Source organism: Dendropsophus ebraccatus, chromosome 6, assembly GCF_027789765.1.
Source record: "Dendropsophus ebraccatus isolate aDenEbr1 chromosome 6, aDenEbr1.pat, whole genome shotgun sequence".
NCBI classification, from domain to species: domain Eukaryota; kingdom Metazoa; phylum Chordata; class Amphibia; order Anura; family Hylidae; genus Dendropsophus; species Dendropsophus ebraccatus.
In genome coordinates this window covers 153,288,783-153,313,996 of record NC_091459.1, presented here as the reverse complement: position 1 = coordinate 153,313,996, position 25,214 = coordinate 153,288,783, and the positions used below count along the sequence as shown (strand labels likewise).

The following is a 25,214-nucleotide window of genomic DNA, read 5'->3' as shown; positions in this document are numbered from 1 at the left end:
TTATCATGCTGTAATACAAAGCTGAACTTACCAGAAATCCAGGTCCAGTCTCCTATATACCAGCTATGAATTAAAAGAAACGTATTCCAGCAGTCCAATAAAATCCGATATTTATTGTTTAAATTCCCCAAAAATGTTACATACAAAAAACATTTTTGTATGTAACGATTTTATGCAGTTGACACAATAAATACCGGATTTTATTGGACTGCTGGAATACGTTTCTTTTATCCATGCTGCAACATCTGATCACCCACAGGTGAGGTCCTTTGCAGTCCTATTCCGGGAAAGTGAATAGCCAGCTATATAGCAGCAAGTAAAGTATATACGGAGTAGCAGCCGAAAAAACTTTAGTTGTAATATAACAGCTATACTTACTGTATCCAGGTCCAGTCTCCTGAAGGCAGCTATATAACAGCTATAATTACTGTATCCAGGTCCAGTCTCCTGAAGGCAGCTATATAACAGCTATACTTACTGTATCCAGGTCCAGTCTCCTGAAGGCAGCTATATAACAGCTATACTTACTGTATCCAGGTCCAGTCTCCTGAAGGCAGCTATATAACAGCTATACTTACTGTATCCAGGTCCAGTCTCCTGAAGGCAGCTATATACCAGCTATACTTACTGTATCCAGGTCCAGTCTCCTGAAGGCAGCTATATAACAGCTGTACTTACTGTATCCAGGTCCAGTCTCCTGAAGGCAGCTATATAACAGCTATACTTACTGTATCCAGGTCCAGTCTCCTGAAGGCAGCTATATACCAGCTATACTTACTGTATCCAGGTCCAGTCTCCTGAAGGCAGCTATATAACAGCTGTACTTACTGTATCCAGGTCCAGTCTCCTGAAGGCAGCTATATAACAGCTATACTTACTGTATCCAGGTCCAGTCTCCTGAAGGCAGCTATATAACAGCTATACTTACTGTATCCAGGTCCAGTCTCCTGAAGGGTGCTATATAACAGCTATACTTACTGTATCCAGGTCCAGTCTCCTGAAGGCAGCTATATACCAGCTATACTTACTGTATCCAGGTCCAGTCCCCTGCTATATAACAGCTGTACTTACTGTATCCAGGTCCAGTCTCCTAAAGGCAGATTTTCTGACTTGTGCTGGTTGTAAAGAAACAGACTAAACTTAGGAATTCCGGCCACTACAGAGAGTCACGGCTCAATGTGTCCATCTGTAATGGCCCATTCCGGTATATATTGTCAGGTGTCTGGAGGTATATTGTTGCCATTGGCAACCCCGGACTGTCTGTATTGGGGCCTATGTGTTTGTGTCTTTTCCTGCCCTCTCTTGTGGTAATGTATTAAATGAGCATTGTATGTATTGACCTCTAGTGGTACAGGTAAAAGTGTTATTACAGTTTCCATAGCAACCCACTAGGAGAATATTGATTGGTTAATTTTTGTTTTTGTAAACAAGTGTTGAGCTTGATCAGTGCTCCTCTCCTGCAACCCTTCAGACTCTAGTGATTGGCCAGGGGAAAGCTGGCTCCGCCCACCTTCTACCCAGAGGGCTGTGCGGGTCTTGACAGTTGGTAGTCTGGCTTGGCCAGTCACATCTAACCTCCCTGCTCCACCTCAGTAATCCTGTCAGACTCCATCCTCAGCCCCCTAACCTGTTTCCAGGCAGCTATAAGGACTAATACATGTCCTCAAAGTCTCAGTAGGACATTCTCTGTATGTATTAGTGCCTGCTGTTGGATTGGTGAAGTGTTAGAGGGTCTCCCATTCACCGCCCATATCAGGGTCGGACTGGCCATAGGGCACTTCTGGCAAATGGCAGCGCACCGTCCGGCTCCCATCTAATGCGCGGCTGCCGGGGTTGTTGCGTTCTATCCCTGGCAGCGCGCGTACCATAGAGTTCTCTGTGGGCGTGTGCTGTGGCCGCGACTTCCGGCACAGAGACGCTTACTGTGCCGGAAGTCGCGGCCATCGGCACACAGAGAGCTCTATGATACGCGCGCTGCCAGGGATAGGATGCGACAACCACGGCAGCCGCGCATCAGACAGAGGCTGCAGGAAGACAAAGTCTCGACGGGGTAGCGTGTTGTTAGGTGAGTTTGTTTTTGTTTGTTTTTTTTTTAAAACCTGCTTTGCAATGGGGGTAGGGGGAGAAGAGGAGAAGGGGCCATCTATAAGGGGGGGGGGAGGAGAAGGGGCAATCTATAAGGGGGGGGGGAAAGGCCATCTATAAGGGGGGGCAGAGAAGGGGCAATCTATAAAGGGAAGGAGAAGAGGCCATCTGTAAGGAAGGGGGGAGGAGAAGGAGGCATCTATAAGGGGGGGGGGAGAAGGGGCCATCTATAAGGGAGGGGGGGAGAGGGGGACATCTATAAGGGAGGGGGGGAGAGGGGGACATCTATAAAGGGGGGGGGAGGGGGGCCATCTATAAGGGTAGGGGCCATCTATAAGGGGACAATATAGGGGGAGAGGGGGTTATAAGGGGACAGTATAGGGGGAGAGGGGGCCATCTATAAGAGGACAACATAGGAGAGGCCATCTGTAAGGGGGGGCATCTATAAGGGGACAACATGGGAGGAATCTATAAGGCGGGCAGCATGGGGGGCTTCTATAAGGGGCAACATAAGGGGGCTATCTATTAGGAGGGACTACAGAGAGGAGGGCCATATACTATAAGGGGGGTCACATAGAGTCAGCCTACCCACTAAATGAGGGTGTAAAGGGGCCAATACAGATGTGCAGTGTGTATAGAGATGAGGATGGTGCCAGAGTGAGGAGACTAATATGTCTGTCTGGCAGATTCTGTGGCTTCGTGGCTCGGAGAAGTTCTCATAATGACCCAGGACGGATGGAGAAGAAAATGAAAAGGGAAGAACTCCGATCAGAGAAGACGTCCCCTGTGAGTGACCTGATATAACTGCACTGTGATGTATATGGTGTATAGAACCTGTGTAGGGCTGCATCCACCTCTATATGACTGTATGAGGTGATAGTGATCTGTGTACAGTGAATGTTATTCAGTAGCAGCAGTGGTCATAGTCAGTATGCGGTGACATTAGTCAGTATGTGGTGACATTAATACCACCACATACTAATGTCACCACACACTGACCAATGTCACCACACACTGACTAACACCACCACACACTGACTAATACCACCACACACTGACTAGTCAGTATTTGGTGCCATTAGTCAGTATGTGGTGACATTAGTCAGTATGCGGTGGTATTAGTTAGTATGTGGTGACATTAGTTAGTATGAGGTGGTATTAGTCAGTATGCGGTGGTATTAGTCAGTATTATCTGTAATTCCAGTCATGGCCGTGATGATACAACATGTAGCCGTGCTGCACTCACAACATCCTCTCATAACTTTTCACCGCGCGGCGAGTGGGCCTGTGTGCTCTGAAATGCCAGGGCTGATTTTCAGTCCCAGTCCGGCCCTGGTCCATATCCTCCTGGCTCTCACGTCATTGTGTTCATGTGTCTTCCTCCTACTTGCCAGTGAGCGTTGCCAGAGTCATTTCTTTCAAGTCTTTTCAGTAACTTCAAGTATCTGTTCACACTTACCTTATAAAGGCTGGAAACCGCAAAGTCCCTAGAACAGGTCTGTCTACTCTCTTCTTATAATCCTATCTAACTACCAGGTCCAAGTTATAGTGACCAAGGTATTTCCCCCCCCCCCCCCCCCCCCCCCCCCCCCGAAGCTAAGGACTCTGATCAAGCCAACAATCCTTCATCATCAGATGCCCCTGTATTGGTTTGTACATAGTTATTCTTCAAGTAACGTTTCCATATACTTGCAACGCTGCTGACTTTTATTAAACATATTCCCCTGTGTATATGCTGAGAGCAGGGCCGATTCTGGGGTCTCTGCCCCCTCACTAGCGGCACCCCCCTCCCCCGGAAACCATATCATGTTTTCCATGATTGAAGTTTGAAGTCAGCAGTTTGCTCTTGAGTGTGATGGCATTGGTTCTCTTTAAGATACCTGGACAATAGTTTTGGGTAAGTCAGGGCAGAGTAGATATGGGGCCAACAGGGGGGCTGTCTAGGCAGTTCAGAACTCGGTCAGGGTGACTAATTCCTGAGACTTGATAGAAGAAACATGTAGTCATGTATTAGCGCAGGGGGGGTTAAACTCAAATACACAGGGGGCCAAAATAAAAAAATTGGACAAAGTCGCTGGCCAACCTTGATAATTATTGCAGTGTGAATGCAGCGGTCCTGGCACTGTCAGTGGTGTGCGTCTCTCAGCGCTGAGCACTATGATAAATGACATGTTAAATTGCTATGACATGATTAAACCCGAGCCTATGTAATAGCCAACCCCCACAATATTGACCCATGCAGTAGCCACCCAACCAAAATTGCCCCACATATTAGTCAGCCCTCCCAATAGTGACCAAATAGTGGCCAGCCCCCCAAGCGTCCCATATAGTAGTCAGCCCTCCCCATAGTCTTATATAGTAGCCAGCCCTCCCCAGTAGTCTCCTATAGTAGCCAGCCCTCCCCCATAGTCTCTCATATAGTAGCCACCCCTCATCCATAGTCTCTTATATAGTAGCCAGCCCTCCCCTATAGTCTCTTATAAAGTAGCCAGCCCTCCCCCATAGTCTCTTATATAGTAACAAGCCCTCCCCCATAATCTCATATAGTAGCCAGCCCTCCCCATAGTCTCTTATATAGTAGCCAGCCCTCCCCCATAGTCTCTTATATAGTAACCAGCCCTCCCCCATAATCTCATATAGTAGCCAGCCCTCCACCATAGTCTCTTATATAGTAGCCAGCCCTCCCCATAGTCTCTTATATAGTAGCCAGCCCTCCACCATAGTCTCTTATATAGTAGCCAGTCCTCCCCATAGTCTCTTATATAGTAGCCAGCCCTCTCCCATAGTCTCTTATATAGTAACCAGCCCTCCCCCATAATCTCATATAGTAGCCAGCCCTCCACCATAGTCTCTTATATAGTAGCCAGCCCTCCCCCATAGTCTCTTATATAGTAGCCAGCCCTCCCCCGTAGTCTCCTATAGTAGCTAGCCCCTCCCCATAGTCTCTTATATAGTAGCCAGCCCTCCCCCATAATCTCATATAGTAGCCAGCCCTCCACCATAGTCTCTTATATAGTAGCCAGCCCTCCCCCATAGTCTCTTATATAGTAGCCAGCCCTCCCCCGTAGTCTCCTATAGTAGCTAGCCCCTCCCCATAGTCTCTTATATAGTAGCCAGCCCTCCTCCATAGTCTCTTATATAGTAGCCAGCCCTCCCCCATAGTCTCTTAGATAGTAGCCATGGCGGCCCAGATGTAATTCAAACTCTGAATTGCCTGGTGGGCCAAAAATAATGGCACCATGGGCGAGATTTGGCCCGCGGGCCAGAGTTTGACATGGCTGTATTATAGAATAGCGCCTCATGCTAGACGCTTTTACCGACTTATAGTATTCTTTATATAGCACCCTTCATAACTCAGTCCCTGACTAAAAACAGCACATCGGGCCCCTCCATGCCTGTTACCTTTCAAAAGCCACAATAGTGTTTCTTCTGGGCTGAACTTGCATTGGTGAAGTGCTGGGCCTTCAATGTCTGATCTAAGATAATAGTGCCATAATAGTGAATAGTGAGCGACCACCCTGGCTGATCCGATTGACTACATACATACATTATACATACATACATTATACATACATTATACATACATACATTATACATACATACAATATACATACATACATTATACATACATACATTATACATACATACAATATACATACATACATTATACATACATACATTATACATACATACAATATACATACATACATTATACATACATACATTATACATACATACAATATACATACATACATTATACATACATACAATATACATACATACATTATACATACATACATTATACATACATACATTATACATACATACATTATACATACATACAATATACATACATACATTATACATACATACAATATACATACATACATTATACATACATACAATATACATACATACATTATACATACATACATTATACATACATACATTATACATACATACATTATACATACATACATTATACATACATACAATATACATACATACATTATACATACATACATTATACATACATACATTAGCAAACATACAATATACATACATACATTATACATACATACATTATACATACATACAATATACATACATACATACATTATACATACATACATTATACATACATACAATATACATACATACATTATACATACATACATTATACATACATACAATATACATACATTATACATACATACATTATACATACATACAATATACATACATACATTATACATACATACATTATACATACATACAATATACATACATACATTATACATACATTAGCAAACAGTAACTTTTATAGCAGCGGTAACACTCTCCTCAGCAAAGTGATGGCGTTACTCATATTGGAGATCTTCCCTCTTCCCTATGTGCTAATTTGGTGATCTAGCAGCTGTCAAGACTATTTTTGGACATTTACATTCATGTTATGTGCATTTATTGTGAGATATATTTGTTTATTAACTATTTGCCTATAAACTTACAGATTCTTTGTCCTATATATTTGTTAGAATTCATCATAGTCTAGCTTCCCATAGCTATATGACTACCAGTATATCTAGCTACACAAAGGACTTGGTTTCATGCATTTATCTTTAATAGTTTGTATACTAACACTTTGTCCATGGTTATATTTTGTATAGATACAATGAATAAGAACCAGTTTGGTTCGAAATGCTTTGGTAATTTTAAGGATTCACAACAATAAAAGATATGAACTTTAATAAGAGCTGAAGGATTTTGGTCTTTTATCTTGTATAGTAGTCAGTATAATGGAGGTCACCCAGCTTTCCCAGCATCTTGTATAGTAGTCAGTATAATGGAGGTCATCCAGCTTTCCTAGCATCTTGTATAGTAGTCAGTATAATGGAGGTCACCCAGCTTTCCTAGCATCTTGTATAGTAGTCAGTATAATGGAGATCACCCAGCTTTCCTAGCATCTTGTATAGTAGTCAGTATAATGGAGGTCATCCAGCTTTCCTGGCATCTTGTATAGTAGTCAGTATAATGGAGATCACCCAGCTTTCCTAGCATCTTGTATAGTAGTCAGTATAATGGAGGTCGCCCAGCTTTCCTAGCATCTTGTATAGTAGTCAGTATAATGGAGGTCACCCAGCTTTCCTAGCATCTTGTATAGTAGTCAGAATAATGGAGGTCATCCAGCTTTCCTAGCATCTTGTATAGTAGTCAGTATAATGGAGGTCACCCAGCTTTCCCTTCATCCTGTATAGTAGTCAGTATAATGGAGGTCATCCAGCTTTCCTAGCATCTTGTATAGTAGTCAGTATAATGGATGTAACCCAGCTTTCCCTTCATCCTGTATAGTAGTCAGAATAATGGAGGTCATCCAGCTTTCCTAGCATCTTGTATAGTAGTCAGTATAATGGAGGTCACCCAGCTTTCCTAGCATCTTGTATAGTAGTCAGTATAATGGAGGTCACCCAGCTTTCCTAGCATCTTGTATAGTAGTCAGTATAATGGAGATCACCCAGCTTTCCTAGCATCTTGTATAGTAATCAGTATAATGGAGGTCATCCAGCTTTCCTAGCATCTTGTATAGTAGTCAGTATAATGGAGGTCATCCAGCTTTCCTAGCATCTTGTATAGTAGTCAGTATAATGGAGGTCATCCAGCTTTCCTAGCATCTTGTATAGTAGTCAGTATAATGGAGGTCACCCAGCTTTCCTAGCATCTTGTATAGTAGTCAGTATAATGGAGGTCATCCAGCTTTCCTAGCATCTTGTATAGTAGTCAGTATAATGGAGGTCATCCAGCTTTCCTAGCATCTTGTATAGTAGTCAGTATAATGGAGGTCACCCAGCTTTCCTAGCATCTTGTATAGTAGTCAGTATAATGGAGGTCACCCAGCTTTCCCTTCATCCTGTATAGTAGTCAGTATAATGGAGGTCACCCAGCTTTCCCTTCATCCTGTATAGTAGTCAGTATAATGGCGGTCACCCAGCTTTCCTAGCATCTTGTATAGTAATCAGTATAATGGAGGTCATCCAGCTTTCCTAGCATCTTGTATAGTAGTCAGTATAGTGGCGGTCACCCAGCTTTCCTAGCATCTTGTATAGTAGTCAGTATAATGGCGGTCACCCAGCTTTCCTAGCATCTTGTATAGTAGTCAGTATAATGGAGGTCACCCAGCTTTCCTAGCATCTTGTATAGTAGTCAGTATAATAGAGGTCACACAGCTTTCCCAGCATCTTGTATAGTAGTCAGTATAATGGAGGTCATCCAGCTTTCCTAGCATCTTGTATAGTAGTCAGAATAATGGAGGTCATCCAGCTTTCCTAGCATCTTGTATAGTAGTCAGTATAATGGAGGTCACCCAGCTTTCCCTTCATCCTGTATAGTAGTCAGTATAATGGAGGTCCCCCAGCTTTCCTAGCATCTTGTATAGTAGTCAGAATAATGGAGGTCATCCAGCTTTCCTAGCATCTTGTATAGTAGTCAGTATAATGGAGGTCATCCAGCTTTCCTAGCATCTTGTATAGTAGTCAGTATAATGGAGGTCATCCAGCTTTCCTAGCATCTTGTATAGTAGTCAGTATAATGGAGGTCACCCAGCTTTCCTAGCATCTTGTATAGTAGTCAGTATAATGGAGGTCACCCAGCTTTCCTAGCATCTTGTATAGTAGTCAGAATAATGGAGGTCATCCAGCTTTCCTAGCATCTTGTATAGTAGTCAGTATAATGGAGGTCATCCAGCTTTCCTAGCATCTTGTATAGTAGTCAGTGTAATGGAGGTCATCCAGCTTTCCTAGCATCTTGTATAGTAGTCAGTATAATGGAGGTCACCCAGCTTTCCTAGCATCTTGTATAGTAGTCAGAATAATGGAGGTCATCCAGCTTTCCTAGCATATTGTATAGTAGTCAGAATAATGGAGGTCACCCAGCTTTCCTAGCAGCTTGTATAGTAGTCAGTATAATGGAGGTCACCCAGCTTTCCCTTCATCCTGTATAGTAGTCAGTATAATGGAGGTCATCCAGCTTTCCTACCATCTTGTATAGTAGTCAGTATAATGGAGGTCACCCAGCTTTCCCAGCATCTTGTATAGTAGTCAGTATAATGGAGGTCACCCAGCTTTCCCTTTATCCTGTATAGTAGTCAGTATAATGGAGGTCATCCAGCTTTCCCAGCATCTTGTATAGTAGTCAGTATAATGGAGGACACCCAGCTTTCCCTTCATCCTGTATAGTAGTCAGTATAATGGACGTCATCCAGCTTTCCCAGCATCTTGTATAGTAGTCAGTATAATGAAGGTCACCCAGCTTTCCTAGCATCTTGTATAGTAATCAGTATAATGGAGGTCACCCAGTTTTCCCAGCATCTTGTATATTAGTCAGTATAATGGAGGTCACCCAGCTTTCCCAGCATCTTGTATAGTAGTCAGTATAATGGAGGTCACCCAGCTTTCCTAGCATATTGTATAGTAGTCAGTATAATGGAGGTCACCCAGCTTTCCCAGCATCTTGTATAGTAGTCAGTATACTGGGGGTCCCCCAGCTTTCCTAGCATCTTGTATAGTAGTCAGTATAATGGAGGTCACCCAGCTTTCCTAGCATCTTGTATAGTAGTCAGAATAATGGAGGTCACCCAGCTTTCCTAGCATCTTGTATAGTAGGCAGTATAATAGAGGTCACCCAGCTTTCCTAGCATCTTGTATAGTAATCAGTATAATGGAGGTCACCCAGCTTTCCTAGCATCTTGTATAGTAGGCAGTATAATAGAGGTCACCCAGCTTTCCTAGCATCTTGTATAGTAGTCAGTATAATGGAGGTCACCCAGCTTTCCCAGCATCTTATATTGTATTCAGTATAATAGAGGTCACCCAGCTTTCCTAGCATCTTGTATAGTAGTCAGTATAATGGAGGTCACCCAGCTTTCCCAGCATCTTATATTGTAATCAGTATAATGGAGGTCACCCAGCTTTCCCAGCATCTTGTATAGTAGTCAGTATAATGGCGGTCACCCAGCATTCCCAGCATCTTGTATAGTAGTCAGTATAATGGAGGTCACCCAGCTTTCCTAGCATTTCGTATAGTAGTCAGTATAATGGAGGTCACCCAGCTTTCCTAGCATCTTGTATAGTAGTCAGTATAATGGAGGTCACCCAGCTTTCCTAGCATCATGTATAGTAGTCAGTATAATGGAGGTCACCCAGCTTTCCTAGCATCTTGTATAGTAGTCAGTATAATGGAGGTCATCCAGCTTTCCTAGCATCTTGTATAGTAGTCAGTATAATGGAGGTCACCCAGCTTTCCTAGCATCTTGTATAGTAGTCAGTATAATGGAGGTCCCCCAGCTTTCCTAGCATCTTGTATAGTAGTCAGTATAATGGAGGTCACCCAGCTTTCCTAGCATCTTGTATAGTAGTCAGTATAGTGGAGGTCATCCAGCTTTCCTAGCATCTTGTATAGTAGTCAGTATAACGGAAGTCACCCAGCTTTCCCAGAATCTTGTATAGTAGTCAGTATAATGGAGGTCCCCCAGCTTTCCCAGCATCTGGTATAGTAGTCAGTATAATGGAGGTCACCCAGCTTTACCAGCATTCTGTATAGTAGTCAGTATAATGGAGGTACCCCAGTTTTCCCAGCATCTTGTATATTAGTCAGTATAATGGAGGTCACCCAGCTTTCCCAGCATCTTGTATAGTAGTCAGTATAATGGCGGTCACCCAGCTTTCCCAGCATCTTGTATAGTAGTTAGTATAATGGAGGTCCCCCAGCTTTCCTAGCATCTTGTATAGTAGTCAGTATAATGGAGGTCACCCAGCTTTCCTAGCATCATGTATAGTAGTCAGTATAATGGAGATCACCCAGCTTTCCCAGCATCTTGTATAGTAGTCAGTATAATGGAGGTCATCCAGCTTTCCTAGCATCTTGTATAGTAGTCAGTATAATGGAGGTCCCCCAGCTTTCCCAGCATCTTGTATAGTAGTCAGTATAATGGAGATCACCCAGCTTTCCCAGCATCTTGTATAGTAGTCAGTATAATGGAGGTCATCCAGCTTTCCTAGCATCTTGTATAGTAGTCAGTATAATGGAGGTCCCCCAGCTTTCCCAGCATCTTGTATAGTAGTCAGTATAACGGAGGTCACCCAGCTTTCCCAGAATTTTGTATAGTAGTCAGTATAATGGAGGTAACCCAGCTTTCCTAGCATCTTGTATAGTAGTCAGAATAATGGAGGTCATCCAGCTTTCCTAGCATCTTGTATAGTAGTCAGTATAATGGAGGTCCCCCAGCTTTCCTAGCATCTTGTATAGTAGTCAGTATAATGGAGGTCATCCAGCTTTCCTAGCAATTTGTATAGTAGTCAGTATAATGGAGGTCACCCAGCTTTCCTAGCATCTTGTATAGTAGTCAGTATAATGGAGGTCATCCAGCTTTCCTAGCATCTTGTATAGTAGTCAGTATAATGGAGGTCACCCAGCTTTCCTAGCATCTTGTATAGTAGTCAGTATAATGGAGGTCACCCAGCTTTCCCTTCATCCTGTATAGTAGTCAGTATAATGGAGGTCACCCAGCTTTACTAGCATCTTGTATAGTAATCAGTTTAAAGGAGGTAACCCAGCTTTCCCAGCATCTTGTATAGAAGTCAGTATAATGGCGGTCACCCAGCTTTCCTAGCATCTTGTATAGTAGTCAGTATAATGGAGGTCCCCCAGCTTTCCTAGCATCTTGTATAGTAGTCAGTATAATGGAGGTCATCCAGCTTTCCTAGCATCTTGTATAGTAGTCAGTATAATGGAGGTCACCCAGCTTTCCTAGCATCTTGTATAGTAGTCAGTATAATGGAGGTCACCCAGCTTTCCCTTCATCCTGTATAGTAGTCAGTATAATGGAGGTCACCCAGCTTTACTAGCATCTTGTATAGTAATCAGTTTAAAGGAGGTAACCCAGCTTTCCCAGCATCTTGTATAGTAGTCAGTATAATGGCGGTCACCCAGCTTTCCTAGCATCTTGTATAGTAGTCAGTATAATGGAGGTCACCCAGCTTTCCTAGCATCTTGTATAGTAGTCAGTATAATGGAGGTCATCCAGCTTTCCTAGCATCTTGTATAGTAGTCAGTATAATGGAGGTCACCCAGCTTTCCTAGCATCTTGTATAGTAATCAGTATAATGGAGGTCACCCAGCTTTCCTAGCATCTTGTATAGTTATCAGTTTAATGGAGGTAACCCAGCTTTCCCAGCATCTTGTATAGTAGTCAGTATAATGGAGGTCACCCAGCTTTCCTAGCATCTTGTATAGTAGTCAGTATAATGGAGGTCACCCAGCTTTCCCTTCATCCTGTATAGTAGTCAGTATAATGGAGGTCACCCAGCTTTCCTAGCATCTTGTATAGTAATCAGTTTAAAGGAGGTAACCCAGCTTTCCCTTCATCCTGTATAGTAGTCAGTATAATGGCGGTCACCCAGCTTTCCTAGCATCTTGTATAGTAGTCAGTATAATGGAGGTCCCCCAGCTTTCCTAGCATCTTGTATAGTAGTCAGTATAATGGAGGTCACCCAGCTTTCCCAGCATCTTGTATAGTAGTCAGTATAATGGAGGTCCCCCAGCTTTCCCAGCATCTTGTATAGTAGTCAGTATAATGGAGGTCATCCAGCTTTCCTAGCATCTTGTATAGTAGTCAGTATAATGGCGGTCACCCAGCTTTCCTAGCATCGTGTATAGTAGTCAGTATGACGGAGGTCACCCATCTTTCCTAGCATCTTGTATATTAGTCAGTATAATGGAGGTCCCCCAGCTTTCTTAGCATCTTGTATAGTAGTCAGTATAATGGAGGTCACCCAGCTTTCCTAGCATCTTGTATAGTAGTCAGTATAATGGAGGTCACCCAGCTTTCCCTTCATCCTGTATAGTAGTCAGTATAATGGAGGTCACCTAGCTTTCCTAGCATCTTGTATAGTAATCAGTTTAATGGAGGTAACCCAGCTTTCCCAGCATCTTGTATAGTAGTCAGTATAATGAAGGTCACCCAGCTTTCCTAGCATCTTGTATAGTAATCAGTATAATGGAGGTCACCCAGTTTTCCCAGCATCTTGTATATTAGTCAGTATAATGGAGGTCACCCAGCTTTCCCAGCATCTTGTATAGTAGTCAGTATAATGGAGGTCACCCAGCTTTACCAGCATACTGTATAGTAGTCAGTATAATGGAGGTCACCCAGCTTTCCCAGCATCTTGTATAGTAGTCAGTATACTGGGGGTCCCCCAGCTTTCCTAGCATCTTGTATAGTAGTCAGTATAATGGAGGTCACCCAGCTTTCCTAGCATCTTGTATAGTAGTCAGAATAATGGAGGTCACCCAGCTTTCCTAGCATCTTGTATAGTAGGCAGTATAATAGAGGTCACCCAGCTTTCCTAGCATCTTGTATAGTAATCAGTATAATGGAGGTCACCCAGCTTTCCTAGCATCTTGTATAGTAGTCAGTATAATGGAGGTCACCCAGCTTTCCTAGCATCTTGTATAGTAGTCAGTATAATGGAGGTCACCCAGCTTTCCCAGCATCTTATATTGTATTCAGTATAATAGAGGTCACCCAGCTTTCCTAGCATCTTGTATAGTAGTCAGTATAATGGAGGTCACCCAGCTTTCCCAGCATCTTATATTGTAATCAGTATAATGGAGGTCACCCAGCTTTCCCAGCATCTTGTATAGTAGTCAGTATAATGGCGGTCACCCAGCATTCCCAGCATCTTGTATAGTAGTCAGTATAATGGAGGTCACCCAGCTTTCCTAGCATTTCGTATAGTAGTCAGTATAATGGAGGTCACCCAGCTTTCCTAGCATCTTGTATAGTAGTCAGTATAATGGAGGTCACCCAGCTTTCCTAGCATCATGTATAGTAGTCAGTATAATGGAGGTCACCCAGCTTTCCTAGCATCTTGTATAGTAGTCAGTATAATGGAGGTCATCCAGCTTTCCTAGCATCTTGTATAGTAGTCAGTATAATGGAGGTTACCCAGCTTTCCTAGCATCTTGTATAGTAGTCAGTATAATGGAGGTCCCCCAGCTTTCCTAGCATCTTGTATAGTAGTCAGTATAATGGAGGTCACCCAGCTTTCCTAGCATCTTGTATAGTAGTCAGTATAGTGGAGGTCATCCAGCTTTCCTAGCATCTTGTATAGTAGTCAGTATAACGGAAGTCACCCAGCTTTCCCAGAATCTTGTATAGTAGTCAGTATAATGGAGGTCCCCCAGCTTTCCCAGCATCTGGTATAGTAGTCAGTATAATGGAGGTCACCCAGCTTTACCAGCATTCTGTATAGTAGTCAGTATAATGGAGGTACCCCAGTTTTCCCAGCATCTTGTATATTAGTCAGTATAATGGAGGTCACCCAGCTTTCCCAGCATCTTGTATAGTAGTCAGTATAATGGCGGTCACCCAGCTTTCCCAGCATCTTGTATAGTAGTTAGTATAATGGAGGTCCCCCAGCTTTCCTAGCATCTTGTATAGTAGTCAGTATAATGGAGGTCACCCAGCTTTCCTAGCATCATGTATAGTAGTCAGTATAATGGAGATCACCCAGCTTTCCCAGCATCTTGTATAGTAGTCAGTATAATGGAGGTCATCCAGCTTTCCTAGCATCTTGTATAGTAGTCAGTATAATGGAGGTCCCCCAGCTTTCCCAGCATCTTGTATAGTAGTCAGTATAATGGAGATCACCCAGCTTTCCCAGCATCTTGTATAGTAGTCAGTATAATGGAGGTCATCCAGCTTTCCTAGCATCTTGTATAGTAGTCAGTATAATGGAGGTCCCCCAGCTTTCCCAGCATCTTGTATAGTAGTCAGTATAACGGAGGTCACCCAGCTTTCCCAGAATTTTGTATAGTAGTCAGTATAATGGAGGTAACCCAGCTTTCCTAGCATCTTGTATAGTAGTCAGAATAATGGAGGTCATCCAGCTTTCCTAGCATCTTGTATAGTAGTCAGTATAATGGAGGTCCCCCAGCTTTCCTAGCATCTTGTATAGTAGTCAGTATAATGGAGGTCATCCAGCTTTCCTAGCAATTTGTATAGTAGTCAGTATAATGGAGGTCACCCAGCTTTCCTAGCATCTTGTATAGTAGTCAGTATAATGGAGGTCATCCAGCTTTCCTAGCATCTTGTATAGTAGTCAGTATAATGGAGGTCACCCAGCTTTCCTAGCATCTTGTATAGTAGTCAGTATAATGGAGGTCACCCAGCTTTCCCTTCATCCTGTATAGTAGTCAGTATAATGGAGGTCACCCAGCTTTACTAGCATCTTGTATAGTAATCAGTTTAAAGGAGGTAACCCAGCTTTCCCAGCATCTTGTATAGAAGTCAGTATAATGGCGGTCACCCAGCTTTCCTAGCATCTTGTATAGTAGTCAGTATAATGGAGGTCATCCAGCTTTCCTAGCAATTTGTATAGTAGTCAGTATAATGGAGGTCACCCAGCTTTCCTAGCATCTTGTATAGTAGTCAGTATAATGGAGGTCATCCAGCTTTCCTAGCATCTTGTATAGTAGTCAGTATAATGGAGGTCACCCAGCTTTCCTAGCATCTTGTATAGTAGTCAGTATAATGGAGGTCACCCAGCTTTCCCTTCATCCTGTATAGTAGTCAGTATAATGGAGGTCACCCAGCTTTACTAGCATCTTGTATAGTAATCAGTTTAAAGGAGGTAACCCAGCTTTCCCAGCATCTTGTATAGTAGTCAGTATAATGGCGGTCACCCAGCTTTCCTAGCATCTTGTATAGTAGTCAGTATAATGGAGGTCACCCAGCTTTCCTAGCATCTTGTATAGTAGTCAGTATAATGGAGGTCATCCAGCTTTCCTAGCATCTTGTATAGTAGTCAGTATAATGGAGGTCACCCAGCTTTCCTAGCATCTTGTATAGTAGTCAGTATAATGGAGGTCACCCAGCTTTCCTAGCATCTTGTATAGTTATCAGTTTAATGGAGGTAACCCAGCTTTCCCAGCATCTTGTATAGTAGTCAGTATAATGGAGGTCACCCAGCTTTCCTAGCATCTTGTATAGTAGTCAGTATAATGGAGGTCACCCAGCTTTCCCTTCATCCTGTATAGTAGTCAGTATAATGGAGGTCACCCAGCTTTCCTAGCATCTTGTATAGTAATCAGTTTAAAGGAGGTAACCCAGCTTTCCCTTCATCCTGTATAGTAGTCAGTATAATGGCGGTCACCCAGCTTTCCTAGCATCTTGTATAGTAGTCAGTATAATGGAGGTCCCCCAGCTTTCCTAGCATCTTGTATAGTAGTCAGTATAATGGAGGTCACCCAGCTTTCCCAGCATCTTGTATAGTAGTCAGTATAATGGAGGTCCCCCAGCTTTCCCAGCATCTTGTATAGTAGTCAGTATAATGGAGGTCATCCAGCTTTCCTAGCATCTTGTATAGTAGTCAGTATAATGGCGGTCACCCAGCTTTCCTAGCATCTTGTATAGTAGTCAGTATGACGGAGGTCACCCATCTTTCCTAGCATCTTGTATATTAGTCAGTATAATGGAGGTCCCCCAGCTTTCTTAGCATCTTGTATAGTAGTCAGTATAATGGAGGTCACCCAGCTTTCCTAGCATCTTGTATAGTAGTCAGTATAATGGAGGTCACCCAGCTTTCCCTTCATCCTGTATAGTAGTCAGTATAATGGAGGTCACCTAGCTTTCCTAGCATCTTGTATAGTAATCAGTTTAATGGAGGTAACCCAGCTTTCCCAGCATCTTGTATAGTAGTCAGTATAATGGAGGTCACCCAGCTTTCCTAGCATCTTGTATAGTAGTCAGTATAATGGAGGTCACCCAGCTTTCCCTTCATCCTGTATAGTAGTCAGTATAATGGAGGTCACCCAGCTTTCCCAGCATCTTGTATAGTAGTCAGTATAATGGAGGTCATCCAGCTTTCCTAGCATCTTGTATAGTAGTCAGTATAATGGCGGTCACCCAGCTTTCCTAGCATCTTGTATAGTAGTCAGTATGACGGAGGTCACCCATCTTTCCTAGCATCTTGTATATTAGTCAGTATAATGGAGGTCCCCCAGCTTTCTTAGCATCTTGTATAGTAGTCAGTATAATGGAGGTCACCCAGCTTTCCTAGCATCTTGTATAGTAGTCAGTATGACGGAGGTCACCCATCTTTCCTAGCATCTTGTATATTAGTCAGTATAATGGAGGTCCCCCAGCTTTCTTAGCATCTTGTATAGTAGTCAGTATAATGGAGGTCACCCAGCTTTCCTAGCATCTTGTATAGTAGTCAGTATAATGGAGATCACCCAGCTTTCCTAGCATCTTGTATAGTAGTCAGTATAATGGAGGTCCCCCAGCTTTCCTAGCATCTTGTATAGTAGTCAGTATAATGGAGGTCATCCAGCTTTCCTAGCATCTTGTATAGTAATCAGTATAATGGGGGTCCCCCAGCTTTCCTAGCATCTTGTATAGTAGTCAGTATAATGGAGGTCACCCAGCTTTCCTAGCATCTTGTATAGTAGTCAGTATAATGGAGGTCACCCAGCTTTCCCTTCATCCTGTATAGTAGTCAGTATAATGGAGGTCCCCCAGCTTTCCTAGCATCTTGTATAGTAATCAGTTTAAAGGAGGTAACCCAGCTTTCCCTTCATCCTGTATAGTAGTCAGTATAATGGCGGTCACCCAGCTTTCCTAGCATCTTGTATAGTAGTCAGTATAATGGAGGTCCCCCAGCTTTCCTAGCATCTTGTATAGTAGTTAGTATAATGGAGGTCATCCAGCTTTCCTAGCATCTTGTATAGTAGTCAGTATAATGGAGGTCCCCCAGCTTTCCTAGCATCTTGTATAGTAGTCAGTATAATGGAGATCACCCAGCTTTCCTAGCATCTTGTATAGTAGTCAGTATAATGGCGGTCACCCAGCTTTCCTAGCATCTTGTATAGTAGTCAGTATGACGGAGGTCACCCAGCTTTCCTAGCATCTTGTATAGTAGTCAGTATAATGGAGGTCCCCCAGCTTTCCCAGCATCTTGTATAGTAATCAGTATAATGTAGGTCACCCAGCTTTCCCTTCATCCTGTATAGTAGTCAGTATAATGGCGGTCACCCAGCTTTCCTAGCATCTTGTATAGTAGTCAGTATAGTGGCGGTCACCCAGCTTTCCTAGCATCTTGTATAGTAGTCAGTATAATGGAGGTCACACAGCTTTCCTAGCATCTTGTATAGTAGTCAGTATAATGGAGATCACCCAGCTTTCCTAGCATCTTGTATAGTAGTCAGTATAATGGAGGTCACCCAGCTTTCCTAGCATCTTGTATAGTAGTCAGTATAATGGAGGTCACCCAGCTTTCCTAGCATCTTGTATAGTAGTCAGTATAATGGAGGTCACTCAGCTTTCCTAGCATCTTGTATAGTAGTCAGTATAATGGAGGTCACCCAGCTTTCCCAGAATCTTGTATAGTAGTCAGTATAATGGAGATCACCCAGCTTTCCTAGCATCTTGTATAGTAGTCAGTATAATGGAGGTCACCCAGCTTTCCTGGCATCTTGTATAGTAGTCAGTATAATGGCGGTCACACAGCTTTCCTAGCATCTTGTATGGTAGTCAGTATAATGGAGGTCACCCAGCTTTCCCAGAATCTTGTATAGTAGTCAGTATAATGGAGATCACCCAGCTTTCCCAGAATCTTGTATAGTAGTCAGTATAATGGAGGTCACCCAGTTTTCCTAGCATCTTGTATAGTAGTCAGTATAATGGAGATCACCCAGCTTTCCTAGCATCTTGTATAGTAGTCAGTATAATGGAGGTCACCCAGCTTTCCTAGCATCTTGTATAGTAGTCAGTATAATGGAGGTCACCCAGCTTTCCTAGCATCTTGTATAGTAGTCAGTATAATGGAGGTCACCCAGCTTTCCTAGCATCTTGTATAGTAGTCAGTATAATGGCGGTCACACAGCTTTCCTAGCATCTTGTATAGTAGTCAGTATAATGGAGGTCACCCAGCTTTACCTTCATCCTGTATAGTAGTCAGTATAATGGAGGTCACCCAGCTTTCCCAGCATCTTGTATAGTAGTCAGTATAATGGAGATCACCCAGCTTTCCCAGCATCTTCTATAGTAGTCAGTATAATGGAGGTTACCCAGCTTTCCTAGCATCTTGTATAGTAGTCAGTATAATGGAGGTTACCCAGCTTTCCTAGCATCTTGTATAGTAGTCAGTATAATGGAGGTCACCCAGCTTTCCTAGCATCTTGTATAGTAGTCAGTATAATGCCGGTCACACAGCTTTCCTAGCATCTTGTATAGTAGTCAGTATAATGGAGGTCCCCCAGCTTTCCTAGCATCTTGTATAGTAGTCAGTATAATGGAGGTCACCCAGCTTTCCCAGCATCTTGTATAGTAGTCAGTATAATGGAGGTCACCCAGCTTTCCTAGCATCTTGTATAGTAGTCAGTATAATGGAGGTCCCCCAGCTTTCCCAGCATCTTGTATAGTAGTCAGTATAATGGAGGCCCCCCAGCTTTCCTAGCATCTTGTATAGTAGTCAGTATAATGGAGGTCACCCAGCTTTCCTAGCATCTTGTATAGTAGTCAGTATAATGGAGGTCCCCCAGCTTTCCTAGCATCTTGTATAGTAGTCAGTATAATGGAGATCACCCAGCTTTCCCAGCATCTTGTGTAGTAGTCAGTATAATGGCGGTCACCCAGCTTTCCTAGCATCTTGTATATTAGTCAGTATAATGGCGGTCACCCAGCTTTCCCAGCATCTTGTATAGTAGTCAGTATAATGGAGGTCACCCAGCTTTCCTAGCATCTTGTATAGTAGTCAGTATAATGGAGGTCACCCAGCTTTCTTAGCATCTTGTATAGTAGTCAGTATAATGGAGGTCACCCAGCTTTCCTAGCATCTTGTATATTAGTCAGTATAATGGAGGTCACCCAGCTTTCCTAGCATCTTGTATAGTAGTCAGTATAATGGAGGTCACCCAGCTTTCCTAGCATCTTGTATAGTAGTCAGTATAATGGAGGTCACCCAGCTTTCCTAGCATCTTGTATAGTAGTCAGTATAATGGAGGTCACCCAGCTTTCCTAGCATCTTGTATAGTAGTCAGTATAATGGAGGTCACCCAGCTTTCCTAGCATCTTGTATAGTAGTCAGTATAATGGAGATCACCCAGCTTTCCTAGCATCTTGTATAGTAGTCAGTATAATGGAGGTCACCCAGCTTTTCCAGCATTTTGTAGTCAGTATAGATAAAGTAATAATCTTTGATTTGCTATATAAAGGGGCCTGCTTAGGCTTTGTCGCCCAGGGGCTCACAAAAGCCTGGAGCCGGCCCTGTTTATGTCTCACACCCTCCACCATTTTTGTAGCCGTCTTTGGACCCGTTCTATTTTATTAATGTCCTTTATTAGGTGAGGTCTCCAGAACTGGACACAGTATCCAGATGTGGCCTCACCAGAGCTCTATACAGCGGGATCACAATCTCTCTCTTCCTACTGGTTATACCTCTAGATATAGAGCCCAGAATACTATTATTTATGTAAAAAGGAAAATCCACAGCACTCCCGGATTTGTGAAAAAACGACAAACTGGTATTTCATAAGTGTTTCATCATATACAGCAATCGTGAGACGCGAAGTTTCGGCAGCCGTCTGCCACCATTTTCAAGTGGCAGACAGTCGCCGAAACGTTGCGTCTCACGATTGCTGTATATGATGAAACACTTATGAAATAAACACCAGTTTGTCGATTTTCCTTCACATATGTTGAATACGGTCCTAGAATCAGACCTTGATCTACTGGCACCCCTTACTACCTGGAAGTAGTGCTGCTTTCTGTATACCTTATTGTAGATATATACAGTGTATGTATGTATATATATATATATATATACACAGCCCAGCATACGATTTGCTTTCTCCACCACCTGGTTGCACTGGTGACTCCATTTTAAGGTTGTCAGGAATCACTAACCCTAAATCCTTCTCTTCTGAAGTCTTTTCCAACACAGTACTGCCGATGTGATACTCTGATAGAGGATTCCTCCTCCCCAAGTGCATTATTTTACATTTGGAAACATTGAACTTCAATTTCCAAAATAGAACAGTTTTAATGTGCAGTCTCTAGATAGTAGAAAACACTTTGGCAGTAGATAGATAATCTTTGTACAGACTTTAGTGCTTAACTGGATCTGTGCTGCGGAGATACTTGAAAGAGAGAGGTAGTTGTAGCGGTGCTTGTACAGTGAGAGGCGTTTGTCAAGGGAGTCCCAACCCAATGTAGTACTGTGCTCTGCCAGAACCTTAGAAAAATACTTGAGACTTGAGAGTGAGAAGTTACTTGTACCCGTGTTTAGACTTTTGTCTGACCACCTTCTGCCCTACAGTGTTGAGTTTCCTGTCTTAATAGGGTGATACAAGCCCCAGCCGTGGTTACCTGGGTGAAGCTAAGTGTCTAAGGGTGTCCCGGTGTCCCCTTCACTGCGAGATAGACTACGTAGACCTTCTGGTATCTTTGTTCTATCCAGGCTAGTTCCTCTGTGTATCAGGATACTGCCCTGCACTTTGTAGAGTGGTTCTCAGCATGGGCTGGGTTTATCCCCGACTCTTCTCTATTTGTGGTATCTAGTACTGCATAGTTGCTATAGTGGATAGACTGGAGAAACTGGCTGTCTCTGGCTGCTTCATACACGTGTGTCTCAACCAACTCACGAACACACACTGCCTAGATTAGACTGAACCTCCTCCCACACAGGGCTAACTAGTTAATTCCCATGGGTCTGTGTGTAGAGAACAGGGATAGGTAGGAAGAGAGTATCCCCTATAGGTCAGCGCAGACCACATGGTACAATAACAACAGTAACTCTTTGCTTACATCAGCTGTGCAACACATAACAAGGTTTAGAAAAAACGCTGACACCTAGTGGTGAAACTATAGAATGCTACCTTCATCACTACTGAACCGAAGAGAGAACTTTACGATAGGTGCCTAAGGCATTTAACTGTGGGACACCACACACCTGAGACAGTAGTCTCTGAATATAGTATATTTTAGCTATAACCTTTACTTTAGTGGTAGTGACTTAGAATAACCTTTGGTAATGCAGCAGTGGTGACTTGGGACTTCCCGTTACTGATTGGAGCCCTATCCACACCCTAAGGGACATATAACATATAGTACAAATCGCATTGACATCAAGTGGTGGGAATAGCATACTGCAACCTTCCATCTCAGAGCATATAAAAGTATCATCCCATATTTGCTACATAGAAGCAGTGGACACCCACTCTGGGAGACTGCAGAAGCATGCTGAATTTGCTCATTCCTACAGAGGAACCATAGAGCCCTGCCATAACTTAAAACAGTATGAACTTTTATTGTAAAACTTCTTAAAGGCACAGTACACGATAACAGTTCCTTCAATGAGGCTGGGTTCACACTATGTATATTTGAGGCTGTATTTGGTCCTCATGTCAGGTCCTCATAGCAACCAAAACCAGGAGTGGATTGAAAACACAGAAAGGCTCTGTTCACATAATGTTGTAATTGAGTGGATGGCCGCCATATAACGGTAAATAACTTCCATTATTTCAATATAACAGCCGTTGTTTTAAAATAACAGCAAATATTTGCCATTAAATGACGGCCATCCACTCAATTACATCATTATGTGAACAGAGCCTTTCTGTGTTTTCAATCCACTCCTGGTTTTGGTTGCTATACAGCCTCAAATATACGTAGTGTGAACATAGCCTCAAGGTGCAAAATATATATATATATATATATATATATATATATATATATATATATACTGTAGATTGAGAGGTTGCTGACTTAGATCCCTTACAATGCTTTAGACTTTTAGATGTCAGTGCTTTTAGCAGTTATGTTGTAGGTTTAGACTGAAGGTTGATTCCTGCTTTAAGCAGGTATACTGAGAAATAAAGTCTCTTTGAGGAAGTTACTTGTTACTTTGAGAAAAGACTTGCATGACTAAGGGATATTATAGCTTACCATGGCATCCCTTCAACCACACATGGCACGTGCGTTATGTAGATGTTAGTGGCACAAGTGATATGTAGTGGGTATATTAGTGGCACATACTGTACGTAGTGGGTATGATAGTGGCACATGTGATATGTAGATGTATAAATAATATAAAAAATAAAAATACACAAGAATAGAAATGCCTTTTGTTTTTTTGCGCTTGCACTGTTTACTGTGTGTGTTCAGGAAAGTGATAATTTTATAGTATGGACAATAACACATCAACTGTCAGGGATGATGGGGGCTGTAGTCATGTCACACTTCAGCTATCAGTGGGATAATGGGGATTGTAGCCATGTAACACTTCAGCTATCAGGGGGATGATGGGGGTTGCCGTCATGTAACACTTCAGCTATCAGGGGGATGATGGGGGTTGCCGTCATGTATCACTTCAGCTACCAGCAAATACAAGACCACGAGTAAACAGCTCACCCTTCTCCGGGAGGAACTCAGATTGGTGCACGGTACACTGTTTGGCAACAGTCGTTCAAGAACCAGGAAAAGATGGATGTCCAGCTCCAGATCAAGTTTCTCATATAACTAAGTTTATTAAGGACACAATTAAAAGCGCTCCATAGTCCTTGTAACACCTATATGTTTCGGGCTATGCGCCCTTATACGTGGCATCGTATATCGTTGTAGGTGTTACAAGGACTATGGAGTGCTTTTAATTGTGTCCTTAATAAACGTTGTTAGGCTATGTTCACACTATGTAAATCTACGGCCGTAGTTCTCGCCGCAGAACTACAGCCGTAGATTTGCGGGGTGGAACATAGCATTGTTTGCTATGGGATCCCGGCCAGAGCGTACACACATCGTATATGCTCCAGCCAGTTCCCATGCGGAGCCGCAAACAACTGACAGGTCCATTATTTGCGGACGGAATTCAATGAATTCCGTCCACAGAAGGACCTGGCAGTTCAAACAGTGAAGCGAGCGGCTCCGGCCTATGGGAAGCTATGGGCCTATGTGGCCTATGCGAAGCTCTGATGCGGGCGCGTGCTGATGCGCCCGCATCAGAGCTCCACGGAGAAAAGATCATCCGGCCGGTACTTCAGTACCGGCCGTGATGATCCGGGCTGAGACCGGCCATTCCGTGACCCGGCCGGAGTCACGGAACGGCCGATCTCATCCGTAGTGTGAACATAGCCTTATATGAGAAACTTGATCTGGAGCTGGACATCCATCTTTTCCTACTTCAGCTACCAGGGGATGATGGGGGTTGTAGTCATGCAATACACACTCCAGCTATCAGGGGGATGATGGTGGTTACATAGAAACATAGAAGATTGTCGGCAGAAAAAGACCACTGGGTCCATCTAGTCGGCCCTTTTAGTATTTTCTTTCTTATTATCTTAGGATAGATATATGTCTATCCCAGGCGTGTTTAAATTCTGTTATTGTAGATTTACCAACCACCTCTGCTGGAAGTTTGTTCCAGGTATCTACTACTCTTTCAGTAAAAAAATATTTTCTCACATTGCTTCTGATCTTTCCCCCAGTAACCTCTCACTGTGTCCTCTTGTTCTTGAGCTCAGTTTTTTACTAAAAACACTTCCCTCCTGAACCTTATTTAGTCCCTTAACATACTTAAAGGTTTCAATCATGTCCCCCTTTCCCTTCTTCCTCCTGTAACATATATAAAGGTTTCCATCATGTCCCTCCCTTTCCCTTCTTCCTCCTGTAACATATATAAAGGTTTCCATCATGTCCTTCCTTTTCCCTTCTTCCTCCTGTAACATATATATATAAAGGTTTCCATCATGTCCCCCTTTCCCTTCTTCCTCCTGTAACATATATAAAGGTTTCCATCATGTCCTCCCTTTCCCTTCTTCCTCCTGTAACATATATAAAGGTTTCCATCATGTCCTCCCTTTCCCTTCTTCCTCCTGTAACATATATAAAGGTTTCCATCATGTCCTCCCTTTCCCTTCTTCCTCCTGTAACATATATAAAGGTTTCCATCTTGTCCTCCCTTTCCCTTCTTCCTCCTGTAACATATATAAAGGTTTCCATCATGTCCTCCCTTTCCCTTCTTCCTCCTGTAACATATATAAAGGTTCCATCATGTCCCCCCTTTCCCTTCTTCCTCCTGTAA

The 25,214-nt window shown here is 42.9% G+C and overlaps 1 protein-coding gene across 4 annotated transcripts in view; it reads left to right on the top strand.

Annotated features, from left to right (window-relative positions):
• Positions 1 to 25,214, top strand: part of LOC138794572 (T-cell differentiation antigen CD6-like) — a 141,512-nt gene that overhangs the window by 33,168 nt on the left and 83,130 nt on the right. The gene's annotated exons all lie outside the window — the stretch shown is intronic.